At 44.7% G+C, this 13,691-nt stretch overlaps 1 protein-coding gene across 2 annotated transcripts in view; it reads left to right on the plus strand.

Annotated features, from left to right (window-relative positions):
- Positions 1 to 639: 639 nt before the first annotated feature.
- Positions 640 to 13,691, plus strand: part of Stau1 (staufen double-stranded RNA binding protein 1) — a 42,365-nt gene continuing 29,313 nt past the window's right edge. For both annotated transcript variants that reach the window (XM_005362867.2, XM_005362866.2), the window contains exon 1: positions 640 to 863. The gene's annotated coding sequence lies outside the window, so the exon portion shown is untranslated. The remainder of the gene's footprint in view (positions 864 to 13,691) is intronic.

Below are 13,691 nucleotides of genomic sequence, written 5' to 3' on the forward strand. Positions count from 1 at the left end.
CTATAACGAGATCTGGTGCCCTCTTCTGGCGCAGGTATACATGTAGGCAGAACACTATACATAATAAATAAATAAATCTTTAAAAACAAAACAAAACGAAACGAAAACCTACATGGTGAGCGGGTGATAGAATTCAGTGGTAGAAGTTTGGTCCAATCCCCAGGACCACATCAAATAAAACCGCACCAGCCTCTTGTCCACAGAATCACACTCTGTTTAGAGTCCTGTGCCAGCAACCAGTAAACACCTGTTCTGCATTAGAATGTAAACTCCACGAGAGCACGGACCTGTGCACTCTCGCCGTTTCTTGGCTTCTGACCTCGCACAAGGCAGCAGGTTCACAAATGTAGACATAAAGAAGGAGTGTCTGCATAGAAGGAAATACAAAGCCGAAAGAAAAAGGAAGATAGGCCTGCTTTCCCGGCCCAGCTTGAGCTCCTGCAAAACTACAACTCCCAGCATGCCCTGACAAGACGGAACCATGCCGGCCCCTGACGCACCAGCACGTCTAGAGGGCGCAGGCAGGCTGCGGCGCCCGCCGGGACTTGTGGTCTCGGCAGCGGTGGGGGTGGGGCCGGTATGGAGGCGGGCGGGGGCTGGGGGCGGGCGCGGCCCCTCCCCCGTCACTTCCTGCCGGGCTGCGGGCGCCGGAGCCGCTCTTCAGCGTTTGCGCTGGCGGTCGTCGCGTCTGTGTCGTCTCCCCCTTCTTCTGATCCCCGGCCTGGCGGCTCCCGCCTCCTCCGCGGCTACACCGCCTCTTTCCTTCCTTGTCCCTTCTTCCTCGCCCTCCTCCTTTGCTCCTTCTCTTCCTCGCCGCCGCCCAGGACCGCCGGCCCGGGTACGAGCTCCGGGGAAGCAGCCAGGTGAGGCGGCCGGGCCGGGCCTCGGTAGGGCCCCGTAGGCACGGCGGCAGCGGGAGGTGGGCGGCGGGTGGGCGAGGCCTCGCGGGCGCGCGAGCTGCGGCCCAGGCCGGTCTCCGCCCGCGGGGCCTTCCCGGAGGAGGCGGGCCCTCCGCGGCGCTCTTGGGCCCGGTGCCCGAGTTAGGCAGGGGTGCGGGCAGGGGCTGGGTCGATCCGGAGCCCCCCAGGTCTCTGCGCCGTGCACAGTGCATAGTGCTGCGGCCACTGCCGAGCCTTGGGACATGGTGCCAATTCCCGGCTCTGCCCCCTTCGCAAGTCACTTCATACTCTTTTGTGTTTCAGTTGTGAGGGGAAACGGGGGGGGGGGGAGGTAGAAGACTAATCCCGTCCCAGTCCTGTCCCTGCCTCTTCAGGCTGTGAAGGTGCAGTGAAATGGGGCGTGTAAAGAGCTTATCAGCGTGCCAGACCCACACCGTGTCCCAATAAACGGTTTGCATAATTTATTAGCGTGATATGAAGGTATAATTTAGGGTGCAGACTGGACAGAAGTTGACCTACCTTCCCATTTGGGTTTCCTCCGAGGTAGAAGAACCCGCGTGCCCACTGCCAGCGCCTGGGCATTGTGCTTGCCTAGCATCAGAAAGGGGCGCGCGCTTAATGGGGACACGGTAGCAGGCAAAGTATGGGTGTAGAAATAGCTGGCCTTTCTGGAGAACCAACTGTGGGGACTTCGTCGGTTCCCCCAAGCTCAACAATCTGTCCCATGTTTCCCGGTCACCAGCCAGAACCTTGTGATTTTTCTGTGGAAGTTGCTGGCACAAGCGCCCGTTGGGTTCAGCAGACCTTTCTGGAGCCCTCCTGTGTGTTAGGCTCTGGAGATATGGAGTATGCAAAGGTGTGAAAGCCCTGCCTTCCTGGTCGCATCCACAGCTCTTCACGTTCTTTGACTGAACTTCTCTTTCACTCCGGGTCGCATTTAGCAGTTTCCCGGAAGCCCTGGCCGCACCTCCCTCCCTGTGCCAACACTGCTGGCTCTTGTGGAAGCTTTATTTTGTTCCGTTTTACCCGGCGTGATGTGGGGGCCCATTTTCAGATCCGTCTGTTTTCATCTGCTGGCAACTGTAATTCTTGAGAAGGTGTTAGCAGAGATAGAAACAAGAATCTTGGTCTTTCAGGCATCTCTGCCTACCAAATGTAAATTATGAACGACTTCGACTTTGTTACTTGTTGAAGGGAAAACTAAAAACTGTAGTTGGTGAGTGTGGAGGGACCAGTCTCGGCCGTTCTGGTGAGTTTTAGAGGACCATCTTTTCTCTTCTGAATCAGCCTTTCTCTCTTTTAGTAAGATGAAATTCTTTTGTTTTTATTTTTGAGTGTAATAGCAGCAGCAGCTGTGTGGACTTCAGAAGACAACTTTTGGGGTTCAGTAGGTTGTTGGGGCTCCTAGCTGTGCAAGCACTTTATATGCTGAGCTGTCTCAAAGTGTCTGCTTTTTGTTTGTTTTAAATCTGCTTAGTGACATTGGCGTACCCTTCCTTAAAGACAGGCACATGCAGATATACGGAAGTAATATGGTGTGTTTGCTGTGCTCAACGACTTTTCTATGCCTTAGGATTATTTTGTGTATGTTAGTGTGTGTGTGTTTTACCTTTGTGTTTGTGATAGAGTGTACACATGTGCATGACCCTGTGTGCCTGTGGAGACCAGAGGTCAACCTCTGGTGTCTTGCTGCTCTTCCGTGGTGGCTCTCTACCTTATTTTCAGAGACAGTATCTCTGTGCATGATGCTTCTCCTGACCTGCCCATCTCTTCAGCCCCTCTACCACCAGATTGTTTGGGGCAGTCAATTTCCTTAGTAATTGGAGATGGTTATATCACAGCCATCTCAATAATGCAAGGTAGCCTCTGTGTTTTCGTTTTGACTCTTCCTGAAATTTGTAACACTTGGGAAATAGTTTCTAGCATAAATTGTTGAGTACAATAGGTTTTTTTTGGTTGCTTGGTTTTTTGTTTTTTTTTTTTTTTTTTTTTTCAAGTCAGGGTTTCTCTGTGGCTTTATAGCCTGTCCTGGCACTCGGTCTGTAGTCCAGGCTGGCCTCGAACTCAGAGATCCGCTTGCCTCTGCCTCCCGAGTGCTGGGATTAAAGGTGTGCGCCACCATGGGCCCTGGTGAGTGTAATGACTTTTTAACAACTCCTAAGCAAACGATTCTGCACGCAGCTCTGAGCTTATCCTTTACCATGTCAGCAATTAAGGCAATTCCAGGAAAAGTGATATGCTGTGGTGGAGAACCTGAAGTTATTTTGTTTAGCTTTTTTTTTTTTTTTTTTGACGGTACTTCTAGTTTAGACTGACCTTGAGCTATCAGCCCTCCTGTCTCATCCAGGTGTGGTGCAGAGATTACAGGTGTGAGCCATCAAGCCTGGCTTCTGAAGTTATTTTTAAGTATGAAAATTGAACACTATAGAGGGCGCTGTAAGTTGGTTGCCCAGTTTTGGCAATTATCAACTCCTAGCTAAGATCAGTCTCCTATTTTCTTGAACTCCCTCCTTTAAGATGACTTATTTTGAAACAAAACCTAAACCTACCCATAATTTTACTCATTTTGACTTTAACCAGATCACCCTAGGTTAACTGTTAAACTGTTAATAAAATGCCATTTCTCAGTATATTGGAACTGACAGTCTGTCCGTCGTCCCCCCGCCCTCCCAAGACAGGGTTTCTCTGTAGATTTGGTGCCTATCCTGGAACTAGCTCTTGTAGGCCAGGCTGGCCTCTCAAGCTCACAGAGATCCACCTGCCTCTCCTCCTGAGTGCTGGGTTAAAGGCATAGGCCACCAACGTCTTTCTTTTGTTTGGCTTCTTTGTTGACCTGTGCTTTATGCACAGCAGGGAAGCAGCTGTAGAGTTAGCAGATTCCCCTCCTCAAGATAGAGCCCAGATTTCAGTCTTTCTTTCTGTTTAGGAACTGAGTTAGTCGTTTCTCAGCTGTTGATGACAATTGAAACGTTGAGCAGCGGTGAATGCCTTTGATCCTAGCACTTGGGAGACCAAGGCTGGCAGAGAGACCCTGTCTCAGAAGTAAAAAGAAAAGGGTTTGGGGGCTGTAGCTCAGTGTGGGACACTTGCTTAGCATGCACAAGGCTCCAGGATTAATCTCTAGTATTGCAAAACTCCAAACCATGTGTTGTAGAATTGCTGTCTGAAGGGCCCCTGCAGTGTTTACAAGCAACGCATTGGTTGAGTGTTAAGATCCTTAGCTTTGTGAGCAGTGTGCAACCCCAGGTTAGGGATTGGTATTTCCCTTGTCTAAAAGCAGATCTTTTCCAACGTTGAGGTTGACCAGAATGTTGTAAATGTTTGCTGCTGTTACTCAATTTCTCTGTGACTGTTATTTCTGGGCTGCACGTGTGCATCAGAATTTGGTCAGTGCCAGTGCTCTGCCGCTCCAGTTGTCACAGCCTGAGTGGTGAAGAGGGGCTGCCTCTTCACATCAATATAAGAGCCTGTTTTTAAATAATTTATTATTATTTTATGTACGTTGATGTTTTGCCTGCAAATATATCCATGAGAGGAAGTCAGATTCCCTAGAATGGAGTCACAGATGGTTGTGAGTTGTCATGTGGGTGCTGGGAATTGAACCCAGGTGCTCTGAAAGAGCAGCCAGTGCTCTTAACTCCTAAACCATCTTTCCAGCCCCTAGGAGCCTCTTCTTAATCCCTGAATTCCATGTCTAAGAAGGAAGAAAATATTTAAAAACACTTGGTCTACCAGGTGGTGGTGGCGCACACCTTTAATCCCAGCATTTGGAGGCAGAGTCTGTTATATCTTTGTGAGTTTGAGGCTAGCCTGGTTTACAGAGTGAGTTCCAGGACAGCCAAGTCTACACAGAGAAACCCTCTCTCAAAAAACCAAAACAAAACCTGTTGAAGTATGAAAATGTTTTCAATAGCCCAGAATGGAGTATAATAAAAGTTTATTTATTAGGGGTAAAACTCACAGAATTTATCAGGGGATAAACTCACAGAAAGAGTAGTGATCTACAGTCCTCTGTGTGTGTGCGGGGGGGGGGGGCTGGATTCGACTTCAGTAGTCAAGCCCCCCTTTTTGTCTGCATATGTAGTGCATAAGACCATGCCCAAAGTAGGCCAGTATCGTAAAGGTTTTTGGTTGAAGGAGTTCCCACAGCAAAATCCCAAACCCACTTGGTCTTTCCCATTAGACTTAAAGTAAAACTTTGGAGTACTTATAATTTTTACTGTAGTCAAAATACATGTTCTTATGTTTCACCCATAAAACATTTATATATAAATTATTTTACGTTTAGCCATGAACTTGATTCATAGATCCCCTGGCTTGTTGTTTAAACCAGAGCATCATTTCGGTTGTAATCATGGCAGCTCAAACAGCAGGAACCAGTGTGGGCAACTTTCCTGGAGGCTCTTTATCCTGGCTCGGGGGAACAGGTGCCTTCAGAATTGACCTGCTTGGTTTTCCAGGCTGCAGGTTTTTGAAAACCATAGAACTTTTATTAGTTTTCTCCTTTGGTATTTTTGTGTGCGCTGCGGTCTGACTGCTCTCCTCGCGGGTCCCTCCCAGGGGTGTTATGACCTCCATGCTGTAAGGGGCCATCTTAAATGATACTGTTGCTCCTTCAGTTGACAGCTTTTGGAGTTGCTTGCAAGGCCTTCTCTTAGCCTGGAGTTTTAGAGACTTCAAAATTGTCAATGGGAGCCTGGAGAGATGGCTCAGCGGTTAAGAGCACCAGAGGACCCAGGTTCAATTTCTAGCACTCACATGGCAGTTCACAACTGTCTGTAACTCCAGTTTTCTGGGATCTGATGTCTTCACGCCAATGCACTTAAAGTTAAATAAATTATTTAAAAAAACTATTGACATTATTTTCTTGACTTGTTTCACAGTAGACCTGTTAGTGGATAACGTATGTGGAATTTTCCGTGGGTTTTTAAACACAAAAGCAAAAACTCCTTACTAGAATCAAGGCTGTTGTGTTATGCTGCTCTAAAGTACAGACATTGCAAACTAAAGGACTGAACATGAGAAGACCTGTGAGTTGCTATGGTTACTTTCTCCCAACATTTTATTAGAAAGTTTCCAACACATACCGAAGTTTCTAAAATTTTAGTCTTGGCGCTTTAGGTCCTTCCTACTGTACCATTATCACCGACCCCACTTGCACTAACATGCTTGTCTGTCTCGCGGCAGTTGGTGCACACAGCACAGGACACGCTTCAGATGATGCTCACTGGGGTTTGTGGGTTTCGCTGTGCTGAGGGTGGGCCTAGCCAAATGCCCCACCGCTTAGCTCCATCTCAGCTGTTAAGGTTGATTTTATTTTATTTATTTTTTAGTTTTCTCTTTTCGAGATAAAATCTTCCTTTGTAGCCCTGGCTGTCCTGGAACTTGCCATGTAAATCAGGCTGGCAAACTCACAGAGATCCACCTGCTTCTGCCTCCTGGGTGCTAGGGTTTAAAGGTGTGCGCAACTATGCCCAGCCTTCATCTTTTTTAAAAGTCAAGAGCTTCGTTGATTTTTTTACTTCCAATTAGGTTTTGACTGAAAAATCTCTGTTTTTAAGGCTAATTGTTTGTTGAACTTTTTTTTTTTTTTTTGGTTTTTGGTTTTTTCGAGACAGGGTTTCTCTGTGGTTTTGGAGCCTGTCCTGGAACTAGCTCTTGTAGACCATGCTGGTCTCGAACTCACAGAGATCCGCCTGCCTCTGCCTCCCGAGTGCTGGGATTAAAGGCGTGCGCCACCACCGTCTGGCTATTTGTTGAACTTTTGCACCAGGAAAATGTTGACCAAATCTTTAGTTCTCACCCTCAGGAAATGGTAGGGTTAGAAGTAGCTCCATGGGGGCTTGTCAAAGGGTCCAGGTGAGGGCTTAAATAGCTCCTGCTGGCGGCTCAGTGCTCTGAACTAAAAACCACTGTGAACTGTTTTCAAGGGAGTTGAAGGAAATTCCTGCCAGTACCTAATATTAATATTTTCATTCTCACACTAGTGACAGGTTGATTTATTTACTTATTTATTTTGGGCAGACTGATTTAAAACTGATGTCACCTTATAAGTGGAGGTGACAAACCCCAGGAGTCTTGTGTTCATTTCTTTAATAAAAGTACACTCCAGAAGCACAGATGGGAGGTATTTGCATCTCACTACCAGGCATGGTGGCTCACATTTTTATTTCAGCACTTGGGAGGCAGAGGCAGGCAGATCTGTGAGTTCTAGGCCAGCTTGGTCTATTAAGTAAGTTCCAGCACAGCCAAGGCTACACAGAGAAACCCTGCCTCAGACAAAACAAACCAACCAAACAAAGGAGTGTGCACTCAGAAACAACATTCTTGTGTTCTGTTTGTTCAGTGCTTCATCCTCAGCACACAGGCGCTGTCTAAACACTGCCACACTGACTCTGCAGCGAACTAAAAGGACCTTATCTCCCTGACTATTTGCCTGTCATCCAGGTAAAGGGTCATGGCGCCTCAGGGGGTGGAGTTGGTAAATTGGGCAACAGAACTGTAGGCTTCAAATCTAATCTGCCTTCGTTGGGTATGGTAGCCTCTGACAGAGAGGGCTGTCCAGCATTCTGTACATTACAGCATCAGAAAGCAATATTCCCATTTCTATCAGGGAATTCTGTAAAACATAAAACTTCATAAAAGTTCTACTTATGGGAAGCATGGATTTCAGGCAAGTCTAGTAACCTAAACCTGTAATCCTGGCATCTGGAAGGTGGGGTAGGAACATCAGGAATCCAAGGCCATTGTGACCGCATACCTTGAGTGAGATTGTTCCAGTTTCCATGAGACCTGTCTCACTCCTCCAAAAAAGATGTTGTGGAGCTGTGGAAGGGCACACACCTCTAATCCCAGCACTCGGAGGGAGAGGCAGGGGGATCTCTTTGAGTTCCAGGCCAGCCTGGTCTACAGAGTGAGATCTAGGACAGCCAGGGCTGTTACACAGAGAAACCCTGTCTTGAATCCCCACCCCCCCACAAAAAAAAGGACATGGAAAAATAAGGCAAGACCTGTGATCACAAGACATGTTCCTGAGGGAAGAAGTTGGTACCCTAGCAGTATTGTACACGCACTTCATTTGAGAAGAGAACACCCTTCTATTGGGTGAGGCACACTCATCCCTTCTGATTTCACAGTAGTCTCTGAAATGTCACCCATCACACACCACCTCTGCAGTCATAACAGACAACTGACTGGATATGACTGCCATAAGTTCTAAGACAGCCAGGGCTACACAGTGAGACCTTGTCTCAAAAAAAAAAAAAAGGCATGTGGTGCCCGCCTTTAATTCCAGCACTCATGAGGCAGAGGCAGGTGGATCTCTGTATCTGTAAGTTCGAGACCAGCCTGGTCCACAAGAACTAGTTCCAGGGCAGGCTCCAAAGCTACAGAGAAACCCTGCCTCAAAAAAAACAACAACTTTCTTTTGAATTATAATATTCTGCTTTATTGGAAAAAGCACTAAGATTCTAATTAACTTTTTTTTAAAAAATATTTATTTATTATGTATACAATATTCTGTCTGTGTATATGTCTGCAGGCCAGAAGAGGACATCAGATCTCATTACAAATGGTTGTGAGCCATCATGTGGTTGCCGGGAATTGAATTCAGGACCTTTGGAAGAGCATGCAATGCTCTTAACCACTGAGCCATCTCTCCAGCCCTCTAATTAACTTTTGAAGGTTGCTACTTTTTTTTTTTGTGATGATACTGAGGAATGAATTCCAGTTAACTTATTTTCTTGGTGGGGGCACCTCGGTTTTCCAATCACAATGAATTTTCCAGGGTCAGTATCTATTGCTGTCTTTCCCACGTGCTCTAAGAGCCTGGCTGATGTAGTAGTTTAGTGTTCACGGGTAAGCTGCTTTTTGGGCCATTTCTCTCCCCTTCCTTTTGAATCACTCATCTTCTGAACTACAAGCCCCCCCCCCCCCCCGGCTCCCCTTGAATTTACAGAGATCTGCCTGTCTGCCTCCCAAAAATTAAAGGTATGTACTACCATGCCCAGCTGAAAGGTTTTTTTTTTTTTTAGCAAGAAATAAGTCTATAGTCAGTGTATTACTTTTAGTAAAGTCCAGTGGCAGATGACAGCTCAGGAGATAGCTGGTGTTCTTTTCTGTGTAACAGCTCTGGCTGTCCTGGAACTCATATATATCCACCTGCCTCTGCATCCCAAGTACTGGGATTAAAGGCGTGCACCACCACCACCACCCAACTGGTTTTCTTCAAGAAAGGGTATGACATAGGCTTCTCCCTATTTAGTGTTGTTGTCTATCCTGAACCCTTACCCTGGGTCAGCAGTTCACAGCCACGGCAGGCAGCTTTTCTGTTCCATGTGTCTCTTTCAGTAACCAGGTAATGTTTATTATGAGTGATTTATTATTTTTCACACACACACATACACACACACACACACATTGTTTTTTTTTTTTAATTTTCGAGACAGGGTTTCTATGTAGGTTTTGGTTCTTGTCCTGGAACTAGCTCCAGGCTGGCCTTGAACTCACAAAGATCTGCCTGCCTCTGCCTCCTGAGGGCTGGGATTAAAGGTGTGCGCCACCACTGCCCCGCTATTGCTGTAGTTCTTAGACTTCACCACGGGATGGAACCGTTGGTTTTTTTCCCTCCCTTGACAGCTTGTACAGTACCTTCCCAGACTGTTGGGTTTATTTTTAAACTGCTGTAGGGAAGGGGAAAGTAAGAGCCTGGTAAAGTTTTAGGGAGAGAAAAGAAAATTGAGGTTTATGGATGGGAGGCTGTTGGAATTAGACTTTCTTTTTCTTTTTTTAAATAGGGTCTGTGTAATCCCAATAGTACTAGAACTCACAGAGATCTCTTGCTTCTGCCTCCTGAGTGCTGGGATTAAAGGTGTGCGCCACTGGTGATACCTAGCTTTGGATTTAAATTATTTTTTTAAACTTTTGTTTGAGGTAAATGGTTTTTCTGGGAGGAACAATTAACGATGACTTCTCATTTATTATATATATTTTTACGTAGATGTATTTATTTTATTTGTATGAGTGATGTATACATGTGTGCACCACATGCTTGCCTGGTTCTTGTGGGGACCAGAAGACAGCATTAGATCTCCTGAAAAATGTGACATACCATGTGCGTGCTAAACATCTAACCTGGTTCCTCTGTGAGAGCAACAAGTGCCATCTTGTTGTGAGCCATCTCTCTAGCCCAGTGACTCTCAACCTGTGTGGTGTGACCCCTTTGAAGGAGGTCCAACAACCCTTTCACAGGGGTCACCTAAGACCTTTGGAAAACATATTTACACTACAATTCATAACAGCAAAATTATAGTTACAAAGTAGCAATGAAAATAATTTTATGGTTGGGGGTCACCACAATATGAGGGGAACCCTTCTAGAGGTTGAGAACCACTGCTCTAGACCCTAGGAAGGTTTTTTGTAGCAGGCCACCCAAGAGTTACACTTGTATGCAGAAGAGTCCTCCTTGCCTACTTGACTTTGGCAGATGTGATGCGGGACCACATTCAAGGCTTGAACTGTGTGCAGAGATCTGAGCAGTCAGGTGTTTGCAGGTATCAATTGTAGATAGTTTTGTTGTCTAGCAAGTGAGTGGGAGTGGGACTCCTTAAGCTAACTATCCTTTCCTGTCTTTGTTTCTCTTGAGTCCCAAGTACATAGTGGAATGTTTTGTAGTTATATGGTTATATTTCTTTCTTGTGCAGTTATTTATGTATCCAGGACTGTGATCAAACACTGACTTGACATTGATCTTAAAGCAGTCATTTTGGGAATTATTGTGTAGGAAGCTAATAATGACTGACCTATGTCTGTGCTCATGGCTTTCCTTGCTACAGCTGTTTGGATGATATTGGAGTTTGTGGATTGTTTCCTGGGAGGGGAGGGGAAAGCAACAGTGAGAGGTGAGTTTTAATTTCAGAAAACAACTGAATTGCAGTTAGGGTAAAAATGTCTTAGATAAGGGTCTTAGACTGGAGTGGGACTTAGTGGTTGAGAGCTCTTCCTGTCTTCCAGAGGACCCAAGTTTAGTTCCAGCACCCAAGGTTGAGGGCTTACTACCTCAATTCTAGCTCCAGGGATCCTATGACCTCTTTGACCTTTGTGGACACACACACACACACACACACTAAATCTTATATAAAAATGAATAAAAGGTTTCTTTAGAATTGAGATCACTTCTACAAAGGGGAATGATGTGTTGATTATACAGAAACATAAATACTACATTATCTGCACTAATTAGTGAAAAGTTTGTTAATTAGAAGTCTCTTTGGTAAGCAAGATGGCTCAGCGGTTAAAAGTGGTTGCTGGGCAAGCCAGACGACCTGATTTCAAACCCTGAATCCCATGATGGAAAGAGAGAACCCATTCCTGCAAGTTAATCTTCTGACATCCACACACATGCTGTGGTATATGTTTGCCTGCACACATACACACACACACCACACCACTGCTAATTTCTTCTTAAGGGTTTATCTAATCTTGGTGCCTCATGCCTGTGATTCCCACAAGAAGTAAAGGCAGAGGATTGCCACCAGGCCAGCCTGGACTGTGTAGTAAGTCCTTGTTTAAAACAACAACACCAAACCACAACAAAAAGTGCTTAACTTGGTGTATACTACTACTAAGACTTCGGCTTGGCGGAGTCCCAGCACATGGAAGGCAGAGGTAGGCGGATCTCTATGAGTTCCAGGCCAGCCTGGTCTACAGACCAAGTTATAGAAGAGCCCAAGGCGAGAAACCCAGTCTCAAAAAAACAAAACAAAAGACTTGGAAATTGTATTTGAAAGTTAGTATGACTAATGGCCATTGCATATAACTCTGGCCTCTTCTGACCTGTTCCTTGTGTATTAAATCATTCCAGTGTGCTCAGTGTCATCAGGTGGTCCTGCATTTACTGCCGAGTGAGAAACATATTCGCACCTTGCCACTTGTAGCACATTACGTGCAATTAAAAAACAAAGAAACAAGGTTTTGTGAGGTTTACATGCTCATGTACTTTCTCCATACCAGAAAAGGTGCTTTACATTGTAAAATGGTATCTGTCAATTAAGGTGAGGCTCTACTCTTGTTTTTATTATTTCTTTGCATGTGTTTTTGTATGTACATGTATATATGTATGTGTTTATTTGTGTGTGTATAAGTCTATTTATTTTAGCTAAGACCTCACTGTATAGTTCAGGTTGTCATCAAATGAGTCTCTTGTCTCAGCTGTGTTGTAGGAGGCTGCTTGTTTGTTCCCAACTGCTTAGCCCCAAAATAACCACACAGAAACCATATTATTTGCAATACTGTTTGGCCAATAGCTTGAGCGTATTTCTGGCTAACTCTTAAATTAACCCATCTCCATTAATCTGCATATTGCTAGGAGGTTGTGGCTACTGTGTAAAGTTCCAGCATCTGTCTCTAACAGGGCTACATGGTGTCTCTCTGACTCAGCCTTCTTTCTCCCATAGTCATTTCTCTGTGGGTATGCATGTCCAGTTCATAAAGCATAACATCAAGCAGTCCAGGCAAGAGCAGTTTCCTGCCCAAATGGCTAGCAAACTCCATAAGGAGCCTCTTCGATGCCCATCATCCTTTTTAATGTATTGGTGCTGCCAGGAGCAGATGTGTCTCATTGTCATGAAAAGTCCTAAATTCTTAAGCATTTTAAATGACATCTTCTGTAGTCTTTGAAAGGTTTGAAGAATGCCATCTGAAATATATCTCTGTACACTTAGAAAATCTAACTGACATGACTACAAGCTTGACTGTTATAGATGACTATTAACCTACATTTCTTAATTATACTTTACATTTTTAAATGAACTGCACAAACTACATTAATCAAGAGCAGAAATATACATATAACAAAATTGACCTGAAATTAGTGTCAATAAACCTAGATCTATACCAATGCAAAGTATTGATCTCTATATCATATCCCCCTTTAAATGTAAACAAACATCTATAAACAATCATTTAGGGAATTTGGGCATAGTTCTCTCCAAACTGCTTCCTTCTTTTTGTTGGGCAAAGTATTTTTTGTGGTGTCGCAGAAACCTTTTAGGAGGTCTTGGTCCATCAAACCACATTAGTCTGGGAGGAGTCTATATGTTTTCATCTTCTGTGGAAACAAAAGAAGAACCTCTTTTCCAAAGCAACATATCCTTAGACTCAAATTCTGAAGTCAGGATGACTTTATGTTAATTTAACTTATCCATACAGCGAAATGTCTCTCATTACATAGCTCTTTAACAGTCCAAAAATTCAAAGAAAACACAATAATATACATAATCCAGACTCTCTGTGAATTTTCCATCTTTAAGTGGCTTGTTTTTACTCTATTACTTGAATATTTATCATCTTTATTCCTTTAATCTATGACTGTCTGTACTCTGTCTCTTTAAAGACTTTGTTTTGTTATTTTAAAACCATTTACTTCTTTTTATAACTCTATACTCTTTTTCTTCTTTCCCAAGCCTACGTACATTTTTTAAAACACACTATGACCCATTTAGAGGTCTTTTTCATTTGAATCTGCCTTTATTGCATATCTGTAATCCTTTTCTGACCAGAACTACTTTTTTCTTTAATTAAATGCTAAGTAGGCATGGCTAGTGTCTCCACCCGGTCTAACATGGAGGAAGCATGTTTACTGCCTCTGAGACTGCCCAGTGGGAGCCATCCTCACCACCTCAACTCTGGTAACCAGTGGCCCCATGCTGCCCACAAATCCCATTTAAATGCTTGTCCTTTTTCCCCCCTCCTCCCCCCCGAGACAGGGTTTCTCTGTGGCTTTGGAGCCTGTCC

The sequence above is a fragment of the Microtus ochrogaster genome, linkage group LG8 (genome assembly GCF_000317375.1).
Source record: "Microtus ochrogaster isolate Prairie Vole_2 linkage group LG8, MicOch1.0, whole genome shotgun sequence".
Lineage (NCBI taxonomy): Eukaryota > Metazoa > Chordata > Mammalia > Rodentia > Cricetidae > Microtus > Microtus ochrogaster.